General features: G+C 36.8%; 1 protein-coding gene across 20 annotated transcripts in view; it reads left to right on the top strand.

Moving 5' to 3' along the window:
- Positions 1-25,389, top strand: part of PTPRD (protein tyrosine phosphatase receptor type D) — a 2,469,774-nt gene that overhangs the window by 1,752,161 nt on the left and 692,224 nt on the right. For all 20 annotated transcript variants that reach the window (XM_066368144.1, XM_066368143.1, XM_066368139.1 and 17 more), the window contains one exon: positions 1,128-1,166. The gene's annotated coding sequence lies outside the window, so the exon portion shown is untranslated. The remainder of the gene's footprint in view (positions 1-1,127; positions 1,167-25,389) is intronic.

Below are 25,389 nucleotides of genomic sequence, written 5' to 3'. Positions count from 1 at the left end.
GTTTAGCAAAGAACTAAATCTTAACAATGCAAGGAATTCCTTATAATGTAAGGAATATATTATACTGTAAGAATTATTTAAAGAATTTTCAACAGAATTTTTATATTATATTTAATCTTTGATTATATATTATTTATTTCAGAAAATATAGGCTTTTGATTATGAAATTACTGAATTAATATTCTAAACTGACATTTTTCTTTCTGTAATAATCATAACATCTTTTGTTTCTAAAATAATCATTACAAAGAAGAATGCCAAAATTCAATTAATTTTACTTCTCTTTGGAATTAGACAGTTTTTATTAGCTGAGTAATATAAACATGCATTACCTATATAAGAAGTTGTTGTTGTTTTTACAGAGACAGAGAGAGAGTCAGAGAGAGGGATACATAGGGATAAACAGACAGGGAGGGAGATGAGAAGCATCAGTTTTTTGTTGCAGCATCTTATTTTTTATTGATAGTTTCTCATACATACCTTGACCATCGGGCTACAGCAGAATAGGTGGCCCCTTGCTCAAGCCAGTGACCTTGGGCTCAAGCTGGTGAGCTTATTTATTTATTTATTTATTTATTTTTGTATTTTTCTGAAGTGTGAAGCAGGGGAGGCAGATAGACAGACTCCCACATGTTCCTGACAGATATTCACGCGGCATGCCCACCAGGGGGCATGCTCAGCCCCTCTGGGGCAGCTGCAACCGGAGCCATTCTAGAGCTTGAGGCAGAGGCCATGAAACCATTCTCAGCACCCAGGCCAACTTTGCTCCAATAGAGCCTTGGCTGCAGGAGGGGAAGAGAGAGACAGAAAGATAGGAGAGGGGGGGAAGGGTGGAGAAGCAGATGGGTGCTTTTACTGTGTGCCCTGGCTGGGAATCAAACTCGGGACTTCCACACTCTGGGCCAACACTCTACCACTGAGCCAACCAGCCAGGGCCAAGCTGGTGAGCTTTGCTCAAACCAGATAAACCCGTGCTCAAGATGGTGAGCTTGGAGTTTTGAATCTGGGTTCTCCGTGTCACAGTCCGGCACTCTATCCACTGTGCCACCACCTGGTCAGACAAGAAGTATTTTAATAGCATTATTTTCACAACATTTTAATTGTTGTCACATTTCTCCTTTGTTTAGGGAGACAGGCGGTGAACAACTGTGGGATCTAAAGAACAGGTAAGGTTTAAAGCATGCTTGAGTTTTTGTTCTTAATTTTTCAAATTTTCTTTGTTTTATTAATAGTATTTCTTTGCTACTATGGGTTATATCTTCTGAGAAAATTGCTAGCAATTTTATTATGGAACATGAGAAATAAAAGAAATTTCAACTCTTTCAGACTACTCAAAAGCTTAAGAAACCTACATGAACTTTCTGTATATGGTTGATAGACAAACACATTATAGATGGAGTGAAATTTTAAGCTCAAAGAAATGAATGTGTCTTTATGGTCAAGAGTGATTATGAATTCATAAAGTAAATTTTTACAAGGTAACTTTTTACAGAATATATATTGCTATAGTCTTATTCTTATCTCAGTTGAATATGTCAGTGAGTGGATGATCTCATGGTTCCTCGTGTGGAACCCTTACTCAGCTCTACAGAGTTTGGGAAATGTCAGATCCACCCCTGCATTGGAATAAGATTGGTTGGGATGATGAGGGGGTGCTATCAGTTAATAGAGTAAGTAACAAGTAGAATAATGATCAAAAGGAAAGCAAATGAGTAAGGGTAGAATTAAAAAGAATAAGGAAGAAAGCTGATCACTGTAAGAATGAAGAGAATAAACAAATATATTAATATGTTTTATTATCACTTTAAAGAAAGGAAAGAAAGGTAGAACAACTTAAGAATGGAGAGTAGAGATTGGATACTGAAGAGAGAAAAGGAGAAAGAAAAGAGGAAGTAGTGAAAGATGTGGGAGAAAGCTCAGTTTAAAGTTTTGGCTACTTATTTGACAATTTAGTTAGTTAAAACAAGAACTTGAATGGTTTATAAAGCAGAAGCATTGAGTATTTTACTCTATTTCAGTGAAGAAAATGTTGTCATTGTATAATTATTTGATATTCTGAGAATCTTGCTTTATGCTCATTCTAAGTCATGCTTAAATAAAGAAAGGGTGTTTTGATTTGCCTCAAGTGTTCTTGCAAGTATTCTAAACCTGTTCTACTTTTGAAATCACTAGACTTCTAAAAAAAATGAAAAGCATGCATGTAGGGAGGTGAAATAATTTATTAAAATGCACTTCTAATTTACATAAAGCATATGTAAAACAATTCAAATTTAAAGTCAGAACAGTTTGCATTACTCCTATATTCAGGGACACAAAACTCTAGATGTATCCTGTACTTATTCTGTAATTGCTATTTGTGGGCAAAGGAAAGGTTAATAGTGGTACTAATCTCAATGTAATATTCAGAATTTAAAAAGGAACCTTGAAGAACTGATGATTTTTCTATCCCAAATTATAAATGATAAAAATTCAGCAAGCTAACTTTTCTTATATTGGCATAGAGATACAAATAAATAAAATTTGTTTTTAGCAGAATTTGGAACTGTGGCTTTAGGTTTATGGTTGTTGCTGTTATTCATTGTTTTTCTGCTGGCTATTATGAGTTAACTATCATCGCAATTAAAAGATCTCTTTCTTCTCAAATCAATTGACAGAAATTTTGGTTATTTATGGTCCACCATCATAAAGCTATCACTAACACTCCACCATTTATTATTTTTCATAACTATACAGCAGAGTTTAAACAAATGATGGTAAAGAGTATCTCTTCACTCTAACTCCAAAATACTGAATGAAATCCCAGCACTACCCTTAAGATCCACCTCATCACCCTGGACCTCAGTGGTTTCATTTTTCAAAGGAGAAGAATGCTACCTATGCACAGAATTGCTATGGCATTTGAACAAGTTACCCATCTGAAAGTATTTGGGACTTGGTTAATATCAGTGGATGACATAACTAGTGAGACTTGGAATCTAGCTTCCTAGAGGCTTCTGTCTAAAATATCATGGGCTGCAGAAATAAAATTTGCAAGAATTGTTGCAGGTGTTTGTACTTGTAATTCAACTTTACCATTTAAAAATTTATTTGGGGGGTAAGTCAACATACCATTTAAAAAACTTTTCTCATGACCTACTTGGCTTTCTATCTGGAGTGCAAGAAAAGTCCTTCAGCTTCATAAAAATCTCCACCTGCCTGCTGGTGCCTAACATCCCTCTAAAAGAATAAAGCTAGACCCTCTCCTCTATTTTAGTAGCACTAGGCCAGGTGGTTTGACATACATTTTCTTATATAATTTTCAAATCAATTCCATAGAGAATATCTGGTTGCCCTTATTTGCAGGTGATTCTCAGAAGAGCTGAATGACATAACTGAGGTCACCTAGCTATAAAAGAAAAAAAGCTGGAATTGGAACCCAAACTCTTTCCACAGCTCATGTACTTCACAAAATGTCTTGCCACCTTCCTTAGTGAAATACATTATTTTAATACAAATATTTGTGGATATATTACCTCAGTGATTTTATCCACATTGGCGTAGACAAAATCTTTGATGGAAAAAGGGAGGGAGAGCAAAAGTGATTGCTAGTTCCCAAGGCGAGTGAGAACTGCTTAAAGGTAAGTAGTAAGACAGCTGCATTCAGTGTCATGCTTTGAACAAGCTCTATGGGAAGGCATCAGTAAGCACTCAAAAAATAATCGACAACTCTTTCCTACTTAGCCAGTTGACAGCAGGGCCAGCCTTAAGTCCTCTTGCATGTGCCTTTAAAATCTAATTCATCTGCATTCCTATGATAATTTAGCAGACGAGTCCCAGGTTCTACATTTCTTTGTACTTATTAGAAATCATTTCCTCAACAAGAACCCAGAGGTCCTCTTTTCCGTATGTTTCTGCTTTTCCGCTGCTGGTGTGAAATCCGTGGTTCATCTGAGTTGGTCTAAGTATACTTGCTGAAGTCAGGGAAGAGGATAATTATCGTATCCAAATGCATACTGAACATTGCCTTTGAGACATCAGCCTCTTGAACTTCTATAAGAAAAAAAAAAATGAGGCTTCTACATGATTGCTTAATTATTTAATTAAAAATAATTGTTTCTAATTAGCTTCATTAAATTACACCCACTTTATTTTTTTAGACAATTTATTCTAAATAGACTATTGCACAAAATCACCAAATAATTCTTTTTCAGCTCCTTCACACACACACACACACACACACACATGTACACATGGATTGCACCAAAGGCTCTTCTGCCTTTCAAAAAAAAATTTATATTTTTTAGAATAAGCAATGTTGAGAAGTGATTTTGGAGAAAAGTTGAAGTGAGTGAGCCTTAAATGTGTTAATGACATTTCTAAATGTTAAATAATCTGTGCCTATCTAAACACTATGTCTTGAGTAGTCACCATCATGCTTCATAAACAAGAGGCTGACTGTGTTTAGGAATACACTTTCATTGTGCTGATACCACAATACAAATTTCTCTTTCCTCAGATTGTCTCTGCTGTAAACATACTGCTTGATAAAGATGACAGTCAAGTTAACTCGATTGCTAGGCAGCTGTATTGTTATCACCATAGATAAGCACACTTATTTCCTCTTTGTAGTATTCCTGGGAAGGCATTTCTGGACAAGTATGCAGCTTTCCTTTGAGCTGATTTTGATCTTATTCGTTCTAAGTAATCACATAGGTAGCCTTTATACTTTTTTAAGGCTGGATTTAAAGCATTGAAAAGTTTGGAGGAAAATGGTAAGCTACTACTGGCTGGTATTTTTCAGGGTGTGATTAGAAACAGGGATGTTATTATTGAGAAACATTTGGAGTCTTGCACAAAGGAAGGAATCTATATTGTGCAACATGAGCATGTTGCCAGAGATGGTAAAAAACTAAGTGTTATCTTGGGATTTGGGGAAGTTTTATTTACAATATAAACTTTGCTCATGAAACTCAAATAAATGCTTCCAGAAAGAAATGAGGTAATAGCAATGGACCAAACAGTTGTTTATTTTGCATAGCTAACTCTATATTTTCAAAAAGAGTTATTGTTACCTTATGAGTCTTACATAGAGCTTACAATTTACTTGCTATAGAAAATGATCATTATCTACAAATTCTGATTATGAGGATCAGAAGGCATCAAGAAGGCAAAAGTACAGCAGATAAGACAAGTTCTGGAGTCAGGGAACTCTTACTGCAATCTCATAGTGAGACTGATGGAACTACAACAGGCACCTAACAAGGATTCATGTTACCTAGAAAAACTGTTTTATACACTGACAACACCAGACCGCTAGAGTGCCTACCATGCCCTTTCATGAAGGAAAGGAAGAATTAAATTAGTTGAAACCCAGTAATGGAACTAATGCTGGCAATGGTTCCTTCATCATCACTAAGAAAAAACATAGTGGACACCACCTAGAACCTGCCACACCAGTGCAGTCCCTGAATTTTGCCGTCAGTTTTGGGTATCTGGTTCAGGTTAGAGTTGGTCCTGTCTGCTGTGCTCATATATTTCTAATCATGCAAGTATTAATACTTGGATTTTCTATACTCTTAGAATTACATATTTACATTTGGAAGAGAATTAGTATTCAAATTGGCTATTGCAGTCAATTAACTGGTTCCAATGCTTCCTACAATGTAGCAGGCAAAGAAAGGAAAAAAGACTTGTTGCTTGTATCCTTTAGGGCATGAAGAAAATCATTATTCATTAAACATCGACTGTTACCAAACACACAAGTGAGTAAGAACTTTTCCATATTTGGAGATTATTATTAGTTCTAGCGTGTGAGTGATCGTGTCTTTGCTATCATCAGTGATCAATGATAGAACACAGTGATGGTGCAGCACCATGGGTTAGCCACATGGCACATTTATTGTCCCCTTCACCTTGAGAGTGGTTTTCGAGATTAATTTAAGTGTCACTGGCCCCATATATTAATTATTGCTGTAGAAGCTCTTTACAATGTATCAGAGTTTAGCCACTCTTTTGTTACTGTGATATAAAGTCTCAAAAGCCTCAGAAATTAAAAATGAACAAATGAACAGAGCTGGCGTTTTAAAATATCATTGCATTGAGGGCTTTTTAAAATTAGTATCTATACGAGATGACGTCACAGTGATGGCGCGGTAGGAAGCGATACCGAAAATCTCCCCAGAAACTCAACAAGTTCTTCAACCAGAAACAGAAAAACCTATCCTTGGAGTCTTCAGATGCTTCGCAACACACCCGAAGGTAGGATCGAGCGAAGGATTGGCTAAATATATGGTCAAACCCCGGGGGAAATAAGGAGTAAGAAATGCTCCGCCTTCCTCTCTAATCCAAACAGGATGGCTTTCACTGAGAACTGAGAATATAGAAGCTGAGGCGGGCATAGGGAGTAAATAGGTCCAGACTGCAGTACAGACAGCCAAACCAGGCTGTGGCACGGAGATCCAAGCCGTGGAAAAACCTGGGCAATTCAAGCTAACACGCGAGCCAAACCCAGACAAAGAAAGACAAGTGGGACAGCCATTTTCCACATCTCCTGGCTGGCGCGCGCGGGGTTGGTGGGCAAGAGATTCCCGCGAACACTTCGGGGGTGGGCGCAGCCCGTGCTAACCCACAGAGAAGCAGAGTCAGAGACCTCTGTGAGAAAAAAAAAAGCAGCATCTCCTAGGAGCCCCAGCGCCCTGAGGGGACCGGGCACGGGGAGGGAGCTGGAGCCAACTCCAAAGGCGAAACTTTTCTGTGTGGGAGGAGGGATTTCTCCGTCCCGCCTGAGACTCAGAATCGGGTCAGCGCCCACGCACGGAGAGTGTGCAGGAGATTCCTCCAAACTCCTCAGGGGTGGGCGCCCGTGTTTTCCCTCAGAGGAGCAGAATCAGAGGTCTGCGAGCGGGCCAGGAGCGGAAGCCCCAGCGCCTTGGAAAAGCCGCACGGGGCCAGAGCGAAAGCCAATTCCAAACCAGTAACTTTTCTGTGTGGGAGGAGGGCTTTCTCGGAGCGAGAGGCGTCCCGCCTGAGACTCAGAATCGGGTCAGTGCCCACGCACGGAGAGTGTGCAGGAGATTCCTCCAAACTCCTCAGGGGTGGGCGCCCGTGTTTTCCCTCAGAGGAGCAGAATCAGATGTCTGCGAGCGGGCCAGGAGCGGAAGCCCCAGCGCCTTGGAAAAGCCGCACGGGGCCAGAGCGAAAGCCAATTCCAAACCAGTAACTTTTCTGTGTGGGAGGAGGGCTTTCTCAGAGTGAAAGACGTCCCGTCTGAGACTCAGAATCAGGGTCAGCGCCCACGCACGGAGAGTGTGCAGGAGATTCCTCCGATCTCCCCAGGGGTGGGCGCCCGTGTTTTCCCTCAGAGGAGCAGAGTCAGAGGTCTGTGAGCGGGCCAGGAACGGAATCTCAGGCAGCCCTAGCCCCCTGGGAAAGCCGCACGGAGATAGAGCGAAAGCCAATTCCAAAGCTCGATCTTCTCCCTGTGGGTAGGGATTTCACTCGAAGTATGACCTGTCTGGTCTGACATCCTGGTGTGTGCGCACGGAGAGTGGGCAAGAGATTCCACCGAACGCCTCAGGAGTGGGCACTCGAGTTATCCCACAGAGGGGCAGAACCAGAGGTCTTTGAGTGGGAGGAAGCCACGCCTGATTATGCTAGCAGCTCTGACTGACTGAGCCTTACTCAGAGCCCTGTGCTGAGTGGGAATAGAGTGGGGAGTTGCCCGCTCTTTGAGACTCTTACTATCCAGGCAGAGGCAGCAGCAACCCCATAGCTGGAGTACCAGGCTTCTAATTGTGGAAGGAAAAGTCTAGAAGAGAGGCTCCAGGAACACTCTCACAGTGAGAGATCCTCTCACTGTTGGAGCCTATAAACACTAATAAGCCTCGACTGCCAACGAGACTGAAGCCCAATACATGACATCACCATAGAGAATTACCAACTGCAAACCTCTTCCAGAGCGTGCCACAGGGGCAGAACCCGGGGTACAAAGTCACCGACCAGAAAGACAGAAAAGAAAAAGCAAGACGACAACCTCTCAAAATCAAGAATAATCTGCAGACTTTATAACCTATCCCATTTTATTATATTTGTTCGTCTGTGTCTCTTTTCTTTATACTTGATTTCTTTTTTTTTTATTCCAATTTGGTCATTTAATTCTCTTTCAGTCTTACTCTCGCCTCTCTTTGAACTACACTACACATAAGTGTTACATCTCCCATTATCTTTTCTTTCATTCTCCTTCCTCTCTATGAGGGTTGCAATCCAAAACCCCTAACTCTCTCTCTTTCTCTCTCCTCCTTTTTCTTTTTTCTTCTTTAAGTGGTTCCATATTTTCTCTCTCTCTCTCTCTCTCTTTTCTCCCTCTACATTAGCCTCTTCCTCTCTCCTTTACATCTTCTCTCATTCAAACCTCAATAACGAACAAATTATCTTATCTGGGACTCAAACTTAAGTTTGTGACATTTTGGATGGTTTTTACTTCACCTTTTTAACACATTAGAAGTGCTACCATCCCTGGCTCTCCATTTTATCTAGTTCTTGTTCCACTAAATACAATAGTAATTTTTTAATTTTCCACCCCTTTTTCCTGTTTCCCTCTTATTCCTCTCATCATAACTCTGAGTCAGCCAACACCTAAAAGCAAAGCATTTTATTCTTGACCCAAATTTTTTCCCAATTTGCTTTTTGTGGGTCTATACTGCTCCCCCCCTTTTTATATATAAATATTTTTTTCTTTTATTTTATTTTTTTTCTTTTTTGTCTTTTTCCTTTACCCCTATATTACTTCTCCCCAATTCAGGCCCTCCGCCACAGGTATTGTTTATTCTATCTAGTACAATATAATTCACAGTTCATCTCAAGATTTTCTCAAAAAAGAGGGGAGAGGAGAGGAGAGGAAAAAAAGGAGGGGAAGGAATTATTCCTTTTTTTTTCTTCCTCAAATTTTTATCTTATTTTATTTTTCTTTATTTAAAGATTAATTAAAAAAAAACACGCAATTTTTTATTTTTATTTTTATTTTTATTTTTATTTTTTTATCCTTTTATTCCTTTTAAAATCTCATTAATACTATCAAGAAAACCACCCTCAGATGCCATTAAAGAAGAGAAAATCGATTATCATGGATACAAAAGAAAGAGAGGTAACACAGAGAGATGAAGAAAAATCTATGGAGAAAAAATTTAAGATATTGGAAACCTTGGAGTTAAACGACAGAGAATTTAAAATAGAAATCCTAAAAATACTCAGAGATATACAAGAAAACACAGAAAGGCAATTTAGGGAGCTCAGAAAACAACTCGATGAACACAAAGAGTATATCTCCAAGGAAATTGAAACTATAAAAACAAATCAATCAGAGATGAAAAACTCAATTCATGAACTGAAAAATGAGGTAACAAGCTTAGCTAATAGAACAGGCCAGATAGAAGAGAGGATTAGCGAAATAGAAGACAAGCAACTTGAGGCTCAACAAAGAGAAGAAGAAAGAGATTTAAAAATTAAAAAAAATGAGATAGCCCTACAGGAATTATCTGACTCCATCAAAAAGAATAACATAAGAATAATAGGTATATCAGAGGGAGAAGAGAGAGAAAATGGAATGGAGAACATACTCAAACAAATAATAGATGAGAACTTCCCAAGCCTGTGGAAAGAACTAAAACCTCAAATTCTAGAAGCAAACAGAACTCCAAGTTTTCTTAACCCCAACAAACCTACTTCAAGGCACATCATAATAAAATTGGCACAAACCAACTGCAAAGAAAAAATTCTCAAGGCAGCCAGGGAAAAGAAGAATACAACATATAAAGGAAGGCCCATTAGATTATCATCAGATTTCTCAACAGAAACTCTACAAGCTAGAAGAGAGTGGACCCCAATATTTAAAGTCTTGAAAGAGAGGAACTTTCAGCCACGAATACTATACCCATCAAAGTTATCCTTCAAATATGAAGGAGAAATAAAAACATTCACAGATATAGAAAAGATGAGAGAATTTATCACCAGAAAACCCCCACTCCAGGAAATACTAAAGGGGGTTCTCCAATCAGATACAAAGAATAAAAAAACAACAACAACAAAGCCACAAGTAAAAGCTCCAAGAAGAACATAACAAAACCAACTTTAAACTGTGACAACAATAAGAAAGGGGGGAGAGGATGAAGATTAACAGTAGTAAAGGGCGATGGAGCGCAAAAGTACTCACAAAATAGTGCACTACAATGAACAGGGTAGGAACCCTTTTCAGTACTTAAGGGTAACCATCATTGAAAAAACCACCACAGAAGCACATGATTTAAAAAAGATAGCAACAGAGGAAAGATGTATGGAACACAACCAAATAAAAACAAAAGATAAAAAAATGAAAGAGAAGAATCAAACAAGACACAAAACTAACAGAAAGCAATCTATAAAATGGCAATGAGGAACTCACAAGTGTCAATAATTACACTAAATGTAAACGGATTAAACTCACCAATAAAAAGGCACAGAGTAGCCGAATGGATCAAAAAAGAAAATCCAACTGTATGCTGCCTACAAGAAACTCATCTAAGTAACAAGGATAAAAACAAATTCAAAGTGAAAGGCTGGAAAACAATACTCCAAGCAAATAACATCCACAAAAAAGCAGGCGTAGCAATACTCATATCTGATAAAGCTGACTACAAGACAGCAAAAGTACTCAGAGACAAAAATGGCCATTTCATAATGGCTAAGGGGACACTGAATCAAGAAGACATAACAATTCTTAATATATATGCACCAAACCAAGGAGCACCAAAATATATAAGACAGCTACTTATTGACCTTAAAACAAAAACTGACAAAAATACAATCATACTTGGAGACCTCAATACACCGCTGACGAATCTAGATCGGTCATCCAAACAGAGAATCAACAAAGACATAGTGGCCTTAAACAAAACACTAGAGCACCTGGATATGATAGACATCTACAGGACATTTCATCCCAAAGTGACTGAGTATACATTTTTCTCCAGTGTACATGGATCATTCTCAAGAATTGACCATATGTTGGGCCACAAAAACAACATCAGCAAATTCAGAAATATTGAAGTTGTACCAAGCATATTTTCTGATCATAAAGCCTTGAAACTAGAATTCAACAGCAAAAAAGAGGGAAAAAAATCCCACAAAAATGTGGAAGCTAAACAACATACTTTTAAAGAATGAATGGGTCAAAGAAGAAATAAGTGCAGAGATCAAAAGATATATACAGACAAATGAAAATGATAATACGACATATCAGAATCTATGGGACGCAGCAAAAGCTGTGATAAGAGGGAAGTTCATATCACTTCAGGCATATATGAACAAACAAGAGAGAGCCGAAGTAAACCACTTAACTTCACACCTTAAGGAACTAGAAAATGAAGAACAAAGACAACCCAAAACCAGCCGAAGAAAAGAGATAATAAAAATCAGAGCAGAAATAAATGAAATAGAGAACAGGAAAACTATTGAAAAAATTAATAGAACAAGGAGCTGGTTCTTTGAAAAAATCAACAAAATTGACAAACCCTTGGCAAGACTTACCAAGGAAAAAAGAGAAAGAACTCATATAAACAAAATCCAAAATGAAAGAGGAGAAATCACCACAGACATCGTAGATATACAAAGAATTATTGTAGAATACTATGAAAAACTTTATGCCACTAAATTCAACAACCTAGAAGAAATGGATAAATTCCTAGAACAATACAACCTTCCTAGACTGAGTCATGAAGAAGCAGAAAGCCTAAACAGACCTATTAGTAGAGAAGAAATAGAAAAAACCATTAAAAACCTCCCCAAAAATAAAAGTCCAGGCCCAGACGGCTATACCAGCGAATTTTATCAAACCTTCAAAGAAGACTTGGTTCCTATTCTACAGAAAGTCTTCCAAAAAATTGAAGAAGAAGCAATACTTCCAAACACATTTTATGAGGCAAACATAACCCTTATACCAAAACCAGGCAAGGATGGCACAAAAAAAGAAAACTACAGACCAATATCTCTAATGAATACAGATGCTAAAATACTAAACAAAATACTAGCAAATCGAATACAACAACATATTAAAAAAATAATACATCATGATCAAGTGGGATTCATCCCAGAATCTCAAGGATGGTTCAACATACGTAAAACGGTCAACATAATACACCATATCAACAAAACAAAGAACAAGAATCACATGATATTATCAATAGATGCAGAAAAGGCTTTTGATAAAGTACAACACAATTTTATGTTTAAGACTCTCAACAAAATGGGTATAGAAGGAAAATATCTCAACATGATAATGGCCATATATGATAAACCATCAGCTAACATCATACTAAATGGCACAAAACTGAAGGCTTTCCCCCTTAAATCAGGAACAAGACAGGGTTGTCCACTCTCTCCACTCTTATTTAATGTGGTACTAGAGGTTCTTGCCACAGCAATCAGACAAGACAAAGAAATAAAAGGCATCCATATTGGAAAAGAAGAAGTAAAGTTATCACTTTTTGCAGATGATATGATCCTATACATCGAAAACCCCAAAGAATCCACAAAAATACTTCTAGAAAAAATAAGCCAATACAGTAAGGTCGCAGGATACAAAATCAACATACAGAAGTCAACAGCTTTTCTATATGCCAACAATGAAACATTTGAGAATGAACTCAAAAGAATAATCCCCTTCACGATTGCAACAAAAAAAATAAAATACCTAGGAATAAACATAACAAAGAATGTAAAAGACTTATACAATGAAAACTATAAACCATTGTTAAGGGAAATCGAAAAAGACATTATGAGATGGAAGAATATTCCTTGTTCTTGGTTAGGTAGAATAAATATAATTAAGATGGCCATATTACCCAAAGCGATATACAAATTTAATGCAATTCCCATCAAAATTCCAATGACATTTTTTAAAGAAATGGAGCAAAAAATCATCAGATTTATATGGAACTATAAAAAGCCCCGAATAGCCAAAGCAATCCTAAAGAAAAAGAACGAAGCTGGGGGCATTACAATACCTGACTTCAAACTCTATTATAGGGCCACGACAATCAAAACAGCATGGTATTGGCATAAAAATAGACACTCGGACCAATGGAACAGAATAGAAAGCCCAGAAATAAAATCACATATATATAGTCAAATAATTTTTGACAAAGGGGCCAACAACACACAATGGAGAAAAGAAAGCCTCTTCAACAAATGGTGCTGGGAAAACTGGAAAGCCACATGCAAAAGAATAAAGCTGGACTACAGTTTGTCCCCCTGTACTAAAATTAACTCAAAATGGATCAAAGATCTAAACATAAGACCTGAAACAATAAAGTACATAGAAGAAGACATAGGTACCAAACTCATGGACCTGGGCTTTAAAGAGCATTTTATGAATTTGACTCCACAGGCAAGAGAAGTGAAAGCAAAAATTAATGAATGGGACTACATCAGACTAAGAAGTTTTTGTTCAGCAAGAGAAATTGATAACAAGATAAACAGACAGCCAACTAATTGGGAAATGATATTTTTAAACACCTGCTCAGATAAGGGCCTAATATCCAAAATATACAAAGAACTCATAAAACTCAACAACAAACAAACAAATAATCCAATAAAAAAATGGGAAGAGGATATGAACAGACACTTCTCCCAGGAAGAAATACAGATGGCCAACAGATATATGAAAAGATGCTCATCTTCTTTAGTTATTAGAGAAATGCAAATCAAAACTGCAATGAGATACCACCTCACACCTGTTAGATTAGCTATTATTAACAAGACAGGTGATGGCAAATGTTGGAGAGGTTGTGGAGAAAAAGGAACCCTCATCCACTGTTGGTGGGAATGTAAAGTAGTACAACCATTATGGAAGAAAGTATGGTGGTTCCTCAAAAAACTGAAAATAGAACTACCTTATGACCCAGCAATCCCTCTACTGGGTATATACCCCAAAAACTCAGAAACATTGACTTGTAAAGACACATGCAGCCCCATGTTCATTGCAGCATTGTTCACGGTGGCCAGGACATGGAAACAACCAAAAAGCCCATCAATAGATGACTGGATAAAGAAGATGTGGCACATATACACCATGGAATACTACTCAGCCATAAGAAATGATGACATCGGATCATTTATAGCAAAATGGTGGGACCTTGACAACATTATACGGAGTGAAATAAGTAAATCAGAAAAAACCAAGAACTGCATTTTTCCATACATAGATGGGACATAAAAGTGAAACCAAGAGACATTGATAAGAGTGTGGTGGTTACGGGGGGGAGGGAGGAGAGGGAGAGGGAAGGGGGAGGGGGAGGGGCACAGAGAGAACTAGATAGAGGGTGACAGGTCAATCTGACTTTGGGTGATGGGTATGCAACATAATTGAACTTTAAGATAACCTGGACATGTTGTCTTTGAATATATGTATCTTGATTTACTGATGTCACCCCATTAAAAATAAATAAAATAAAATATAAAAAAAATAAAAATAAAAAAAATAAAAAAAAAATTAAAATTAGTATCTATACTATCTAAATTTCTCCTTTTTTAAAGATTAGTAGAAGAATTTTTAAACAATAATACATAGAGTCATCACTGCCAGAATCTATATGAGATGTTAAATGTTCTATTCAATTTTCCTTTCAGGACAAGTTTTTTCTTCCTATATCCCTCAGCTTTAAAACATAAGAGCAGAAGAAGAGGGGCTCAATTCCAGTCACAGCTTCTAAGACTGAGGTCTTGGGTGTGGGTCTGAAATTGGCATAGATATTTGCTGATCTTGCTTAGGTCCAAAGAGTCAAAGTAGGATCTTTGATGAGACATTGGTGGTTGGGGTCATCATACTAACGCAGATAAATTAGGATCTGATGACTAACAGCTCGGTTTGCACCTTCCGGTTTCCAGAGATGCATCAGATTCAGTGGATCAAGGGTCAGGGGTTAGGTGGTCAGGCTCCACAGCTTATATTTGAGGGGCATCTTGGCAACCTCGTACATAATTGTGCCTCTGCAGTTTTGTCTTTAACTCTCTTCTTTCTACCTCTGTTAGTGTGATTTGTTGTTTTTGCTTCATTCAAGAAATTCAGGCAGTCAAAATACTTTACTGTAAACGTCATTGAAGATAGTGACCAACTCTCTAATAGTGATTTGATATAATGGATGTTTGGCAATGTAGGATAGTGGAAAGTGAATGCAAAGACAAATCACATTGTTCCTTCAACAGCACATATACTAAAATTAGAACCATACGGAGGAGGTGAGCTTAGCAAAAGCAAGTCACAAATTTTCTTTTAGCATTGTTGAGGTTTGTAAAATTTTGTGAAGTTTTACTCTTCTACCTGATGTTATGGGATGTAATGGCAAAGATAAATACCTTCACATGGCAGAAGATGGTGAATCCTTATTCTGAATGGCAGAATGACAAAAATACATACATATGACATCAAACTTTAATTGATGAAGCCTAACAAAAAATTCAACAGTATGATGTAAATCTGCTTTGTTCTAATACCAGCTTAAAGTAGAATAGCATTTGACATTGTAAATAGTTTTTCTGTATCTGCCTGTGAAGAGAATGTATCTTACCTGGTTTGATGTTTTTAGCCATACATATTAGAAATCACCTACCATAGTTTCCTTGAGTGCATGGGCTTATCTCTTTTGTAGTCATCTCAAATACTGAGAAGTACTAAGTGAGTACCATGTACTGGACAACAGTATTGGTTTTCTGGGCTGTGTAAGAAATTACAACAAACTCAGTCGCTAAAACAACATAAATTTATTATCTTACCATCTCTAAGGGTAGGTATAGGCATGGCTTAACTGGATCTTCTGCAAGGATGTAATCAGTATGTCAGCCAGGACTTTGTTCTCATCTGGAGGCTCAACCGGCGATGCACCCACTTCCAAGCTCACTCAGGTTGCTGGTGGACTTCATTTCCTTATGACTATTAAGAGTAAGGGCTCCAGCTTATTGCTTATTGACTGGAGGCTTTTCTCAGCTCCCAAAGGATTCCTGAAGTTTATTGCTTCTTGTCCCTCTCAATGAGCACTCTCACAACATGACACCTTACTTTCTCAAAGCCTGCAAGGGAGAAATAGAGCCTTTACCACCAGTCTGATAGTAAGATAGAGTCTTATACAATATAATATAACCAGGGAAGTGAAATCCTAACTCCTTTGCCAAATACTGTTGGTTAGAAGCATGTCACAGGTTTTGTTCAAACTCAAGTGGCCAGGATTATACTAGACTATAGACATCAAGAGGAGGGGACCAGGGGACGACCTTAAAGTCTGTCTGCCAAGCTGGTATCCATATAAAAACCTATATCAAATATGAAATCACAACTTTGAATGAAAATTTAAAATCACTTTAAAGAAAAAAATCACGCTAGTTTTGTCTTACTAAAGAAAATGTAAAATAGCTGTAGTTATTACTACACTAGATTTGTGAGAGCACCATATTTATAGCATTTCCCATTATAAGAGGCTGAATCTCAGGACACAGGAATAGCTATTCTGACAAAGAATAGCATATGAACTTCTTTCTTTGCAGAGTGCATTCTGAGTTTCAGGACTTTGAATAACACAGTTTGTCCGTAATGCATACCTCATTTGCCTGCTATTGTTCGGTTTGTAACAACCACAGAGGTGATTATATACCGTGTAATCATATGCTACAGTTAATAGCACTTTACCATTTATTTATCCATAGGTCTGTTTTCTCACATAAGCATTTAATTCTATAATATTCAAATAAAAATCTTCAGGCTTACAAGTCTTCCAGGATGTGAAAATAATAGCTGGATTATAAACTATTCCACCAAGAGACAGTGTCTTGGGACATGCAGGACCATGCAGGGTTGGTACAGCCACATCTGGTGATCCCTGAAAAACTCCCCACTGTCCTGTCTTCCCGGAATTCACAAGCATATACTATTTCTGAGTGCCTCTGCAGACTATAATTGCTATTTTCTACTCAAGAGAAGCAATCTCTAAAAGTGACCAGAATACACACTTTATAGCAATTTATAACTTAAAAATTTATAAATTATGAGCATGCTATACATAAATCCTAATTCAGGGGAGACTTTTCCCACACCAAAATAATAAGCAAAAACCACTGAAATTTAAAAATAATCATTTTATTCATATTGTCTTGTTGGGGACACACTTTTTTTCTGTCATATAATGAACACGTGATGTTTTCAGCTTACTACTAACCCTTTTCATATGTAACAATGATCATGTGACAATCCAATGTGTGTATATCAGTAAGGACCATGTCAGAAAACTGATGAGACACTTAAAAATGTTTGAAGAGAGTTTAATGAAATGACTAGTTACAGAGGGATAGACAGGATTAAAAGATCATGAAGCCGCCCTGGCTGGTTGGCTCAGCAGTAGAGCATCGGCCCAGCATGTGGAAGTCCCAGGTTCAACTCCCGTTCAGGGCACACAGGAGAAGTGTCCATCTGCTTCTCCACCCTTCCTCCTCTCCTTCCTATTTCTCTCTTCCCCTCCTGCAAAGACTCCACTGGAGCAAAGTTGGCCCTGGGCTCCGAGGATGGCTCCGTGGCCTCCACCTTAGGCCCTAGAATGGCTTTGGCTACAACAGAGCAACGCCCCAGATGGTCAGAGCATCGCCCCCTGGTGGGCACGTCGGGTGGATCTCAGTCAGGTGCATGTGGGAGTCTGTCTGACTGCCTCCCCACTTCTAACTTCGGAAAAATACAAAAAAAAAAAAAGATTATGGAACATTCTGAGCTAACTAAAACTGGGAACTACTTGACAAGGCTTGGGTTCTCAGGACTCAGAGAGATCTGTGCTATTTAAGAGTGCCACTCATGAAGAACCTGAACCTAACTAGAGAAAAGCGACTTATGATAACATGTGTCCCACCAGTCAGAGAAGGGAAATAAATACCAAAACTTCTCATTTCTTTTGCCTTCTAAAGTTCTGCTGGTGCCTCACTTGCCTGAACCAACAAAAAGCTAAAAGGCAAGACAGCCTGGGTGATGACATCCATAAATGTTGAGTTCATGAGGCACCAAGCAAGTGGGAGAAGCTTGAAGAATAAATCCTGAGTAATAAGCAGGAATTATCCTATAGCATGTCAGTGTGTATCAGAACTCGGAGATAGCGGTGGACGGTTTTATTCTATTTTTATTAAAATTCTGACTTTGTTCGTGATCTGATTTCTATAAGTTTCTCCCTTCTATGCCTGGGGAATTTTGGTCAAAGATATATTGAATCCGTTACAGTCTACCATTGCCTTAGGAACTACATCAATCATATATTTCATTTATTCATTTTCTGACCTCTTTTCAGAAATCATGGTGCTTTTAAAAGAGATTGTGGAAATCTTAAAAAGTTTTCCTAAACATTGATAACTTGAGTTCCCCCCAAGGCAATTCGTAACAATTTTCATCATCCTACAAGCTGACCAAATTTAGGACACATCTGTAACTCCAAATTTTCTTCAGAGGAAGGCCCAAGGAGTATAAGGGACAAAAATTACCCAGGATCCCTCCACACAGGATCCACTTCAACATAAAATTTTCACAACTCCTTGAAAGAAAGCTAGCCATAATCTGGAAAGAATTTCTGAAAGTTGCCATAAATTCTAGCTTATTACCTACTATTTTTGCAATTGGCATTTGCAGTCTTTATGCAAGGGGGAAAAATAAAACAGCAAGCTTAATGCCTAGATTTAGATAGAATACTTCAAAATTGGCAAATATTTTACAAAACGAAATCCTTCAGTGTTATCAATGGAAAGACTAATATCTACCATACCTAAGTTTTATTAACTCTGATCCAAATCATCAAGTTGTTTTTATTTCTAAGCACTCATACAAATTTTACAAATGACAACCATTTTCTCCATGCCAACTGATTTATCTTCATAAACTATTTCTCGCTTTCAGTTATAAATTAAAAGTTACCAGTGAAATTTGTGGATTGTTTAGGTATTAATATTAGGATTGTAAAAACTATACAACCCAATATTTCAATTCTATTGGGTTTAAGTTCAGCCTTTTTATTGTTTTTTATGATGTCAATATTTACTAATTCTCAATTTTCTCATTTCTTAAGCAGATTATGTCTCTGGGTCTCTTTAGTTGTGGTTTTGATAAGGTACATAACAATAATGTTCTGTACACATCAAATAGTATATTGAGGATAATGGGAAATAATTCCAAAATGACTATTAGATTAATAAGAAAATTATTTGTAGTTTTTACAGAGAGGTCTACTATATTTATGCACACAGCTTGATTTGAAGGATTTTGGGTTTTGGCATTTTTATCTTTAAAAATAGATGAATTTTTTCTTAAGGAAGTATGCCACGGACTACTTTGTTTCCTCCTTTAATCACAATTATATAATTCAAGCTTTTTTCCCTTAAGCACAATGTCATGAAATTTATCTTAAGAAAATTTGTTTTTATATTTTACCTGACATGATACTTACTTCATTAGCATTCTGTCAAAAGAGAGAGGAAAATTAATATTTTACATAGTTTATAAAGTTATAGTAAATAGTGTTTTTTGAAATTATATATCCAGCAACACTCAAGATATAATTAATGAGACTAGTTAATAATCTTTGCCAAGACTCCAAAAATATTATTTAACAGTGGTTGAAATATTTTAACCCAGGATTTCACCATTTGATATTTCTTTACACTTCCTCTCTTTTTAAAACCAGAGGTAAATGATATAACAGGTGCAAAGTTTCTACCCATCCTTTACCACAGAATTATCAGACTGGAGACTCTGACATGCACTTTTACTAAGTATTGGAAGGGAAATGGGTCACTCAACAGTCAGTCATAGATTATAGCTTTTTTAGCTAACACATAAGATAACCAGGCAGCTAATATAGTTAAAAATATTAAGAGACAGCATCTTGTAAACTTGTCTTTTCATTTATTAAATTGTCACATAGACAAGCAGAATTTTTAAATGTCTTGATTTTTAAATGATGTTGTTTTTCCTTTTTAAGTGATTTAAATTAGCCTTTACTTCTATGACTTTGGATAAGAAATTTCAGCCAGAGGTCAGTAAGTACAGTGGCTTATCTAGAAAGTCTCTCTCCTTAGCTTTTCTATAGAAAGGATCATCTGTGTACAATTGGTTCCCTTTGTTTGACTGGATAGATTTGTATCTATGGAACAAAGGCTTAATTATATCTATAATTTTTATACTGCCAGAATGATGATTCTAAATACAGAATTTTCTGTTTCATTCCTGCTTGGGCATAAGATTTTTATAGTAAATTTAATACTTTCCATGAATGGAATCTTTCTTCCATGTCTAGTCTTATCTCTCTACCATACTCCCACTTCCATGGATCCTGTGTTTTAGTACTACTAAATTTATCATATGGCTTCCCCAAAGTTGGCTTCTCTTGGTGCCATGACTTTTATATGTGTCTCCCTCAGTTACCCCATGGTACTCTAAATAACTTCTAATAGCCATTACTATGCTCTATTATAAAAATGTGTTTATATGCCTATACTTCCCAAATAATAGAGAACAATTTGAAGGTAGGGATCTCATCTAATTTTTCTAATGTTACCAACAGACTATCTGTAATAGACTCTAAATAAATGATTACTAATAAGTGAATTATACCTATACCACAGGCAAAACTTGAGAGGTCTAGAATAATGTTTTCCATGCAGCTGCAATTGTTTATTGATACTTTATCAAGAAGGAATCAACTTGATAATTCTTATTACAATCAGAATGGTCTAAGTAAGAAAGTGGGTGAAAATTTGCATAAATTTACAGGACTTGTATCGTATCTTTTTGTTTCCAGTTTGAAATTAGAGAGGTTATATAACTGTCTGGTCTTATCTCTAACTTTCAATATTTTTCTAGGTTTCACTGATGTCATTTCTAGTCACAAGAGAGAAAGAGCACCAGATGAAAAACTATGCTTCATTTCTTCTTTGAAAAATTTAAATAATAATTATACTAATATTTCAAAGAAGAAATATTAAATAACATGATGTGGTGAAAACATTTATCTCAATGGGTGGAAACATAGTCAACATTTTTTAGAAATTCACTTTTCATGCTAAGTAATTCCCAGCTCATACCTTAATATTGTGTGGCTAATAAAACCACATCATCTCTTTGTGTGTGTGTGTATGTATGACAGAGAGAGAGAGAGTTAGAGAGAGGGACAGATAGGGAAAGACATGCAGAAATGGAGAGAGATGAGAAGCATCAATTCTTTGTTGCAGCTCTGCTCATTTAGTTGTTCATTGACTGCTTTCTCATATATGCCTTGACCAGGGGGCTACAGCAAAACAAGTGACCCTTGGCCAAGCCAGTGACCTTGGGTTCAAGCCAGTGACATTGGGCTCAAGCCAGTGACATTGGGCTCAAGCCAGCAACCATGAGGTCATGTATATAATCCCACACTCAAGCCAGCGACCTCGCACTCAAGCTGGTGGGCCCGCTTTCAAGCCTGTGACCTCGGGGTCTTGAATATGGGTCCTGTGTGTCCCAGTCTGATGCTCTATCCACTGCACCACTGCCTGGTCAAGCAAACTAGATCATCTCTTATCCTTGAATCTCTCACTCAAATTGAATTCTACTTACATTATGTAACATCTCAAAAGCCTGCACGGATGGTGGCACAGTGGATAGAATGTTGGCCTGGGATGCTGAGGACCCAAGTTCAAAACGCAGAGGTTGCCAACTTGAGCACAGGCTCACCAGCTTGAACACAGGGTCACCAGGTTGAGTGTGGGATTATAAACATGACCCCATGGTCGCTGGCTTGAGCCCAATGGTTGCAGGCTTGAAGCTCAACATTGCTGACTTGAGTACAAGGTCACTGGCTTGAGCAATAGGTCACTCACTTTGCTGGAAACCCTCAGTCCAGGCACAGATGAGAAAGCAATCACTGAACAAGTAAGATATTGCAATGAAGAATTGATGCTTCTCATCTCTCTCTCTTCCTGTCTGTTGGTCTCTCCCTCTCTTTCTTCCTCTTTCTCTCCTACTCTCTTTCTCTCTCACTAAAAAAAAAGAAAGAAAGAAAGAAAAAAATATTTCTGTCTGGATGGTACTATGGCATTAGGATTTAATTAAAATACTAAATCTCATACTAATTCACATTGCACAATCAACATGTGTTTAAATATATATATTCTATAGTCTTCCGGTAAAACATAATCTATGGAATTCAAAGTCTATCTCTTCCTCCTTCAAATATATTAGTTAAAAAATTTTAAAGTACAGTACTACAAAGAGGGGTAAAACAATGATGAGATGACAACAAAGTTTTAGTCCAGGGGTAATCAACCTTTTTATACCTACCGCCCACTTTTGTATCTCTGTTAGCAGTAAAATTTTCTAACCTCCCACTGGTTCCACAGTAATGGTGATTTATAAAGTAGGGAAGTAAATTTACTTTATAAAATTTATAAAGCAGAGTTACAGCAAGTTAAAGCATATAATAATAATTACTTACCAAGTACTTTATGTCGGTTTTTCGCTAAGTTTGGCAGAATAAATCTTTATAAAACAACTTACTATAGTTAAATCTATCTTTTTATTTATACTTCGGTTGCTCCACTACCGCCCACCATGAAAGCTGGAATGCCCACTAGTGGGCGGTAGGGACCAGGTTGACTACTACTGTTAGTAGATGGGAAGTGGATAAATAAACAAAGCTGTGAAATCTGAAACCTATATGCCAGTAGCTTAAATAATTGTGACATGTACTAATTCACTCCTATCACTCTGAAATATCTAGAAAACTTTAAGATTTTATCTTTAAAAGTATATGGATATAAGAAAAAGTGCTTAACATTAAAAATAAAGATGATTGTTTTAAAATCTCAAGAATAGGCTTAGATCACCAAATTCCCTCCCACAGAAAACCAGATGTATAAAATTTTAGAAAAATTCAATTCAAATCAAGAATATCAAAACAAATAAGACTGGGGATGAGGCACTGGTTAGAAATCATGCAAATAGAAACTCAAATATGTTCTTTAGATGCCAGATCCCTACTCCCAGAATATCAGAACAAGAATAAAATCAGGGTATTCTTTGTAAATACATAATGATCCTTGAGAAAATACTTATGTAAAATTACATATAAGGCTTAATATTCCAATATAAAACTATGTCATAACTCATCACTCTATCATGAGGCCTCCAGCCACACACCTACTGACACCGAACTTGCCACAGGAGCTTCTATGGCCCCACTAAGATAGTCAAGGATGGTATGAAATATGAAGAACAGTTTCAACATAAGAGATAAATAAATAATGATACAAGTAAAGATGAAAATTATGAAAAAAAAATTAAGAAAAATTAAGAGATCCTGGATATTTAAAATATTATGGTAGATAGATAAAAATGCCAAAGGAGAGATGAAAGATATAGCTGAGAATATATATCTCTTAGGAAAATTATCAAAAATAAAAAGTGATGGTGGAACTACCATGAGATACTACCTCACACCTGATAGATTAGCTATTATCAACAAGACAGGTAATAACAAGTGTTGGAGAGGCTGTGGAGAAAAAGGAACCCTCATCCACTGTTGATAGGAATGTAAAGTAGTACAACCATTATGGGAGAAAGTAAGGTGGTTCCTCAAAAAATTAAAAATAGAACTACCATATGACCCAACAATCCCTCTACTGGTAATATACCCCCATAACTCAAAAGCATTTGTATGTAAAAATACATGCAGCCCCATGTTCATTGCAGCATTGTTCACAGTGACCAAGACATAGAAACAACCAAAAAGCCCTTCAATAGATGATTGGATAAAGAAGATGTGGTACATATATACTGTAGAATACTACTCAGTCATAAGAAATGATGACATTGGGTCATTTACAACAACGTGGCTGGACCTTGATAACATTATACTGAGTTAAATAAGTAAATCAGAAAAAACTAAGAACTATATGATTCCATACATAGGTGGGACATAAAAATGAGACTCAGGGACATGGACGAGAGTGTGATGGTTACGGGGCGGGGGGGAGGTAGAGGGTGGGGAGAGAGGAGGGGCACAAAGAAAACCAGATAGAAGGTGATGGAAGACTATATGACTTTGGGTGATGGGTAGGCAACATAATCAAATGTCAAAATAACCTGGAGATGTTTTCTCCGAACCTATGTACCCTGATTGATCAATGTCATCACATTAAAATTAATAAAAATGAATAAAAATAAATAAAAAAGTGATGGTGAATAAAAGAATATTTTTAATGAGTAAATGAATTCAAGATATCCAATATTTGACTAAAATGACTTCCAAAAAGGCAGATATTTAAAAACTGAAGAATGAAAACAGCAAAGATACAACAAAAGAAATATATTCTAGAACTGAAGGACATGATTCTCCAGAGTGAAAGAATACAATGAATGTTCAACATGTGGATTTTTAAAAAGACCTACTATAATGCACATCATGGGAAAATTAAAGAATAATCAAATTAAATATTCTAAACCCAAGGAATGTAGGCAACAGAGAGGGCAGTGGTGATCACAGGTCATATACTGAGGGTTGGGGATAAAAATGGCATTGTAGTCCTCAAAACAACATTGAAAACTTGGGAGCTAAAAGACAAAAAACTTTCAGAGAAAAAATGATATCCAACTTTGAATTCTATATCCATACAAACTATCAATAAAATGTTAAGCTGTAATAAAGACAATTTCAGATAGGCAAAATACTTTGAGAATTACTTTCTAGCTAATCTTTCATAAGAAACAACTGAAGAACATACTTAAACAACACTTAGCAATAAACAGCCTAAAACAAACAAAACAGGTCAAATAATAGACCAAACTGGAAAGAGGTGAAAGGAAACCCCAGGAATAGAGTTATATATAATAGACATCTACAGCAACAGGTCCAGATTAGAGTAAAAGGGTAGAGTCATGAATTTGTCTCAGAGTTCATGGAAAGTTTGTAGGCATTTCTGAATGTTTAGAAAGAAATATTGGTAGGCTTGTGTTAAGTCCATTAAGTCTTTTTTTAGAAATAAAATAAGGCGAAGCACATAAACAACAACAAGTTAATCTTTAAAATCAGTAAGGGACTTGTTCAAAGGAAGATTTATTTGTATAATACACACATTCTTTTCCCTTAGATTTTATTATTTGCAGAGGATTTGGAAGGTGATGGAGATGATACTTTCCCTGTTTCTTCTCCACCCTGAGCTATCTTAGGAGCTGACCATTAAAACAAAACAACTTGGTGTGGGAAAATAACATCAAGTAGCTAAAGGTGGAAGAGAAGAATTGTAAAGGTCTATTGGAATTAAACTTTTATATTTTCCTAACACATATTACAATATATTTCGATGTATACCTCAACCTTACTCATAGTTTGAACTAAA

This window comes from Saccopteryx leptura, chromosome 2 (assembly GCF_036850995.1).
Source record: "Saccopteryx leptura isolate mSacLep1 chromosome 2, mSacLep1_pri_phased_curated, whole genome shotgun sequence".
Taxonomy (NCBI): domain Eukaryota; kingdom Metazoa; phylum Chordata; class Mammalia; order Chiroptera; family Emballonuridae; genus Saccopteryx; species Saccopteryx leptura.
Note: the sequence above shows the minus strand (reverse complement) of the source record. Positions and strands in the feature narration are given on the sequence as shown.